Source organism: Lolium rigidum, chromosome 2, assembly GCF_022539505.1.
Source record: "Lolium rigidum isolate FL_2022 chromosome 2, APGP_CSIRO_Lrig_0.1, whole genome shotgun sequence".
Lineage (NCBI taxonomy): Eukaryota > Viridiplantae > Streptophyta > Magnoliopsida > Poales > Poaceae > Lolium > Lolium rigidum.
The window spans coordinates 227,886,877-227,894,889 of record NC_061509.1 but is presented as its reverse complement, the minus strand read 5'-3'; positions in this window follow the sequence as shown (position 1 = coordinate 227,894,889).

The window sequence follows — 8,013 nt, the reverse complement described above, 5'->3', positions numbered from 1 at the left end:
TAAACTGGTCGAGACATCTTCTATTTTATCTCGCAGTATTGATCCTATACCAATTGTGATCTTCTGATACCAACTATGGTCTTCTTATATCTTCTATGGGTTCATAGGTCATCTTTCTTTCTTCGAGGGTTTATTGTTGCAAGAAAACCACTAGCCGACACTATGATTATAGTATTCGAAGTGATTTCCCATGCATTCCCTCTTCTATGTTGACTATGGATCTGCTTGAGCTTCACCATAATCACCAGCTTTCTCACCTTCATGCTTCTTATGTACTAAAGTACTCCTCTGTTTAGGTAAAGCATGAATGTTGATTAGCACTTCCTTCAGAGTATTGTGGTTGCTTCCCACAACTTTGCTTCCTTTTTCTGATGAACCTTCATCTTGTCTTCATAATCTTCAGAAATCGTCACTTCCTCACACGAATACTATTACCCTCTAAATCTATAGCATCAAGTAAGAGCTTGATATTGCAACTTGCATTTGCATATCAAAGTCAAACTTCATGTATGGATCTAGTCAAACAATGAAAATCCAAATAAAATCCAAGAAGATTCAGCTTTGTGTTTATAATACACATCATCATAAGCCTGAATATGATTGTTGAGTAAGACATCTCTAAACATCAGGCTCTGATGTGCAGTATAGAACACCACATAATATAGGTTTTTATCGTGATACTTAGCACGAATATAGGGAATTCTACTATTTGTCTCAACCTTTACCTTAATTGCACATTTGCAATGAGATAAACTTGAAACAAAGTGGTCTAGGATAGTTAAGGTTAACCTAATTTTCTTTGGAAGTACTACTTAACTTAGTATTATACCATATATAAGTGCTATTGAGGACTATTTTGTATGATACCTCACATGATGTATTTTGGTTCTAACATTGCTACTCTAAACACATAATATGGAAATATAACTCCTATACTTCCAAGCGTTTAAATTATCATAAGACTATGGTCATGATGTGCTTGGCACACTTCCCATGGTTTTGGAACACAAATCTTGCACTATAGTTTTGCACTTGGCTTCTTATTGTACTCCTCTTAATTAATTATGAGGTTTTAGTCCATCACATAATGATTCTCAGGTGAATCATATATGATTAGCCACTCTAACTTGTAGTAGACATATATCTTTCCTATCACTCTTCCTTATTTCCCATGATTGACTCATCATGGTCTATACTACTCATATCACTTGTTTGTATCACTTACTATCATTTGTTTCACACGTCTAGAAAATTTTACTTACTCATTACTTATCTTGGTCTACATCTTCTATTAGGATATCTTAATTATCTTCATCAATTGATATAATTCCTATTACAGGTCTGGATAATTCTTATTTAACTATAACATGTGTTGGTACACATCTTCCAATAGGATATCTTCCTTATGGTTGTATCCTTTCTTTGGACTACCATGTATTGTATACCAACTGTGATCTACTCATCTATTGTTTTAAGGACATAATGGTATGCTACATACTTGGGATTAACTAACTAACTTTGCTTAGAAAAGATAGATTAATAAGGTTGACTCAAGTGTGTCAGGATTATTCTCAAGTGAATATCCATCTCAAGTCATAAGAATATTTGGTTTAACTAGGACAACTTCCTATAGACACTACCAATCCTATAGGTCTCCTTTAAAGGGTTTTAATCCTAAGGTCAAAGCATTTGCTCTGATACCAACTGTGGTGACCCGGCATACCACTGCATGGTGTAGTATGCAAGTCCGATATAACACCAATGAAACACCGTTCCACTAGTATTATATCGCTCGAGTGGTACAACAGAAACATATGCGGGTCCAAGGCATGTCTATAGAATTACAACACCGACTCTGTTACATAAGATCATCATAGCCTCCTACTTTACAATGAGGTAAAACTGCAAATAAACTCCAGAAGATCGACTCGTAGTCTAATCCTAACACGAACTCTGTTTGAAGAGTATTTAACTAGCTACAGAGGCTATGAACAGATTCTAGCTAAATAGGAGCTAGGTTTAGGAAACTAGTTCCCTCCTACGGCTAAACTAGGTTTTCTCCTTGATGTATGTGGTATCTGTCTCCTCTGACAGGGTCTTGTCTCTTGAAGTAGTTGTTGACTTCTCGACCTTCGAGTTGCACTGTAGATACTCCTTCGATGCCTCCATATCTAAGCAGGGGATTTAAGAGTGGGATGAGTACGACCGTACCCAACAAGTTCATTATAGGAAAGAGGTGTTTAATGCACTAGCTATGTCATTAGACCAGAAAGTATAATACCAATGCAGGTTTTCATAACCATTTCTTCAAAAGGTTGCTTTTATTCAGAAGAACTATGTCCGTCAGCCTTCACCGGTTTACTAGAACTTCATGGAGCTCCTTTCCGGCAGCGTTCGCAGTTCCATATCCCGGAACAGGGAGTGACAGGTCACGATTCATTACACTCTGCAGAGGTGTGTTGCTTTACCCATAAGAGATCTTAACCTTGGTGCCAACCGGGCATATGTTCCCGTCCACACTTCCTTTGGTGTGAGGCCCGGTATAAGGTCTAGCCAATCATGTTCCTCCGCTACCTCGAACACCCACCCTTTGTTGCATGCGCCGACCCTGGGTCCACGTCGGTCCCATTATTCCCGTATTTCGGGGTGGACCCCGACCACGACAACGAGTGCTGGGCTCTACCATACACTCCTACGCCGGTGGCTGCAACCCATCCTAGACCGCAATACCGTGGGGACTTAGGACTCCCCAGCCTCACCATCTTGCTCCTTCGGGCGACAAGTGTACTACGGACTATGCCGTGGGGACTTAGGACTCCCCATCCTCACCAGCTTGCCCCCTTGGATTACAAGTGTACTACGGTAAAGCGCATCCGTTGATGAACGAGAGGTGGAAACACTTTTGACTATTCCGTCCCACTCCGGATCTTATGGTTAACACGGGTATTACGGCACAAGAATCACTCGGCGACATTTGTTGTTTAATCCTAGATGGATATAAACCCTTGCAATGGAACCTCCACCATATCAACACAATCCATGGTTCCATTGCCCACCACATAGTCATATTCATAGTTATGAAAGTAGTGGTTTTGGTTTTTATGCAATAGTGATAATTATAGTACTTTGCAAGTAATTTGATAAAGATACTCAAATGACATGAGCAAGCGATGAACTTGCCTTTCTTGACTGCAAGATTATGCAGGCAAGGTCTTCGATACGCAATAACTCCAAATTCTGAAATAGCATCATCGTCCGGTAAGGACGATGTTTAAAAGATTGGCAAAGATGCAATAATGCATAAGTATGAGATGCAATCGCTCTAAGCGTGACCTAACCCCGATGATTTAGGATCAGTGAGTTGTAATGATTGGTTCAGGGTGTGTTGCACTTTTAGAGTGATTCACATACAAGGTTCTTATTCAGGTGTGATTACTTGGTATTATCAACAGGTAGACAATAAGGAATAATAATCAATTGAGCACACAAAGAATGATAATTGGCATAATGTTATCAAGTAAAGAACAGTGGTCAGTTTTAGTACTAGATGGCATGGTTAAGGATTAATTATCATATACTTCAAAAGAATAACTTTTGAAGAACATGTTCTTTAATAAAGAACAAGTATGATAATTAGGTGGGTGGAGTTCTATAATTTATTATGGTTCCAAGTAGTTTTTGGAGTAAGTGTTAGATGGATCACAACAATGTTGGACTCATCGACACCTAGGGCTTGTAAGGTTAAGATAAGCCTAGGCATCCTAAGCAATTCATTATACATGGTTGTTGTCAAGGTTGGTTTATCTTGCTAATGAAAGCTGGCTAGGGTTTATAGGTCCTTATAAGCAGGGTTGGTGATGATTCCTTATTTTCTTCAAAAGAATAACTTTTGAAGAACATACTTCTTAAATAATAAGAAGTATATCAATTAGGGTTGAGGTTGTCTAGGTTTGCTATTGGAGCTACTAAGTAAGGAATAGTGGTTTCCTAAATAGGATGTTTAATAATTATCTCACACTAATAGGGTTTAGTGTGTATGGGATGTGATGTCAATATTAGCATGGTTGCTATTGGAGTTCATCACAATGGTGTGATGCTAAATAGGGATAAATAAGGGTGATGGTTTTGGCGATAGGATCTAGGGTTTACACTTGGTTGATCTTAATTGATTACCTTGGTTTAATGGTATGCATACTTGGAATACTAATTTGCTAGTGATAGGGTTCTACATTTTATGTGGACATGGTAAGTGTTTAATTGCTAATTATAGTTTTATGGATCAAAAGAAAGTAGGATGATCACAAGGTATACCCTAGGGTTTAGGTTTAGGACAACTTAGGGTTCATATGGGTTAATAGAGCTAGTGTTTCTAATTGAATTGGGGTTTTAGGGTTCCACATGAAATTATGAGGTTAGCACTTTGTTTCAAATGGGATTAGGGTTTTCCTAATTATTCTATAATTCTAGGATTAATAACTTCATTAATAAAGTTGAAGTTATTAATATCTCCAGAATAAAATAATATTCAATTTTGGCTTTTTATTATTTTTAGAGTAATTATTAATTAGGGTTTAAATTTCCCTAATAATGATTTAATAGGATGGCAAATAAAGAAAATTAATTTTCATGTTTTCTTTATTTGCTTCCTGGTTTTATTTAATTTATAAATGGTTTCTTAATTTTCTGAATTTTTAATTGTATTTAGAATTAAAGGAAAAGGCTTAATTAATCAGTAATAAATAATTGATTTTTTATTAAAAATAAAAATTTCATTTTATATTTTTATTGGATAGAGTTTTCTTTTTTAAGAATTTTAATATCTTATTTTAATTTTTTTCGAGTTAATATGAATTTTCTAAATTCTTTTAAAGTTTCTGGAATTATGAAATTGAATTAAAATGAATAAGTACTAATGTTACCCGGACAGAACACCCACACAGTCTATGACTGGTGGGGCCGTGTCCACCTCACCTGCCACGGGGCATTTGACCGAGTCAAAATCGCCACCGTGGCGTGGAGGCTACTGCCGGCGAGCCGGTCGTCGACGGCGACGGCGCTGTCGGGCTCCCGCAGACGATCTACTAGGCTCAAACCACTCAGCGCTCTACGGTGTACATTATGGTGGCGGCGCTGCTAGGAAGTGGTCACCGGAGCTTCACCGTCGGTGATGCCGAGCGGCGGCTCTCGCAGATGCGCGTCGCGGTGATGATGCAAAGGGAAATAAAAGAAGCTGAGGGGTGCTTGAGCACCAGCAGCTCACCGTGATCACGAAGGGCGTGACGGCGGAGCAAGAGGAGGTCGGAATCGGCGCAATCGGCGTCTCCCGGCGTCGGAGAAGACAAGCTCGTCGGAGACGCTCCGGGGCTTATTGGCTCGATTCCCCCCGTATGCCGAGCGTGTCGAGGGTGGTGGTGACGGTGGTGACCACGCCGAGGCTTGGTACTGTCTCAATCGACGGCGATAATCGATGGCCGGCGAGCTAGGGTTTCATCTGGGGAGAATTTTGGAGCAGAGAGAAAGGGGAATGGCTCATTAGGGTTCCTAACGGCGGCGCGGCGATCCTTATAGACATTCGGGGGCGGCGGCACACATCTTGGCGCGGCCGGTGGCCGTGGTGCTGCCACCGAGCAGCTTGCTCGATCGAGAGGTGGAAGACGATCCCCTCCCTCGTGAAATATCTGGCGAAGGGTTAAGTTGGGTTGGGCCATTGATGGACTGCTTTGGTGGGCCGGATTGTGGGCTGGTGCTGGGTTGTGCTAGTGGTTTTGGCAGCTGGGCTGCATCGGCTGGTAAGCCAGGTAAGCTCCTTCTTATTTTATTTTCTGTTTTGTAATTTTCTATTTGAATTCATATTTGAATTCAATACTGTTTGCGGTTATTTGTAATTATACTAATTCATTCAAGATTTAGTATACTGACTATTGTTTCACTATTCTATTTGAATTCATATTTGATATTAGATTACTTGCATATTTTTGAACTTATTCAAAATAACACTTAGACATAAACTTATATTTTTTACTTTAATTCCCTTTCTATCATGCAATTTATTCTGTTTAGAATTATGAGAATGGATACTGTCATCTCAAAGTATTTCAGAGATTGTGATTATGTCTTGGTTTCCATTTGAGGAGTTAATCACTTGCACATTATTTTATATGAGCAACAATTTATTAGGGCTTTATGATTTCTATTACAACCCCCTTGTAAAGTTAACACCATTATTATCTTTGAAGGTACCTAAGGTGGTTATTGTCTCCCTCGTGGTTGATCTTGGTTACAAACATAAGTGGTTGATAACCACACATGGGTTCGATTATAGGACTTAGCATTAGGTAGCTCTTTTGTTTTATAATGGAAGCATTGGATTTAATTAATGAACCATTAGGGTTCTCATTATATTTACCTAATGGCTATTGGTTTGAATTTCAATTACGGCATGGGTTTATATTATGATCACCATAGTGATACCTAAACTAGAGTTGAGATATAATTCTAGTTTATAGAGTTGAGATGACACCATATTGCATTTGCTAGAGTTTATTCTTCCCTAACCATGGTAATATGGTTACTTGCTTAGTTGTTTATGTTCCCCTTTAATTACTAAGGCTTTGAGAATTGGTTTTATCTTATACCAATTAACTTCTATTATTTTCCTCAATTAATCATTAAAGTAACTAAAGTAGTTATGTTTCTTTTTATAGTTAACTTTGGTCATATGGATGGATGGTTTCTCACCATATTAAGTATGGAGTTTTACTCTAAGGTTTTCTTATGGTTCTGAAATGGTAGATAAATGGAATGTAGATGTGGTAGAATTGTACTTATGATCACCAAGTGATTCCCAAGTTAAGGTTGGGATGTAAGCCTAGGTTTGCTTACTAGTGATCTCCCATGATTTCATGTGATGAATAATATCTACTGATCATATAAGTGTTAGCATTTGGATTGCTCTCCTATTTCTCCAAACTATGGTCATGGATTAGGCATGATCAACTTGTTCTTTAATATCTCTACTTCAAGTTCTTAGGGTTTATGATCATCATTCAATTTATAATGATCAAGGTTTGGCTTCTAAGTTAGCTCTCAAGAATTTAGGTTTTCTCACTCCCAAGATTAAGTATTGTCTTGATCAACTAGGTTTAGTATTTCTAATTTACCTTCTTGAATGGGACTACTATGGTTGCCTCTGAAGTTTATATCCCAAGAGAATGCCTGAGATGTTAGGTTAGGTTCTACTTTATTTTACCAACTCATGGATATAGTCTTGTTCCATTTGATATTAGGTTATCCCATCATTTGGAAGTGAAATGGTTTAGGTCCTAATACTTTAGTTCAAGAATTGTCCTTTATTCTTAATTAGGTAAAGCTAGGATTGATATGAATGCTCTCTCTCTCATTTGGGAAGAACTTCAATTCTAACCTAAAGTTATTCTCCAAAGATAATGATGTAGTCACCAATATCTATGGTTAATATAATTGGGTTCTCTCTCTAGGGATGGTCTGGAATAATATCCTAGGGTTTCTCTCCAAGGTGATGGTTGGATTACATGGATGTATATCCAAGGTTTTAGCTGAAGGTTTTCCATTGCTTCCCTAATAAATACTATAGAACTCTCACCTCTCTAGGGTTGATGTATCATGTCATGGAATAGAGAAGGATAAATATTTCTGGAGTTGATCTCCTTATTATGTTCCCGCAGTTGAAATAGAATGAATACCATGAGGTTCATGGTAGGATCAAGGATTTGTTTAAGACATGGAAAAGATAAGTGAAGAATAGTTTCTCCATTTATTGTTACTTGATTTCCAAATAGATGTAAGTTCATATATTATGGCAAGGAATACCATGTTATGATCTTTTATAAGATCAAGCAATTGATCATTGTTTAGAGTGTTGTTGTGTTAGTTCCATTTGATCTAACCCCTTAGATCAAATCATCTCTACCCAAAACAGGTTTTAACAAAGATCACACTGAGGTTTATAGCACTTGACTTGATGAGCTACTTCAA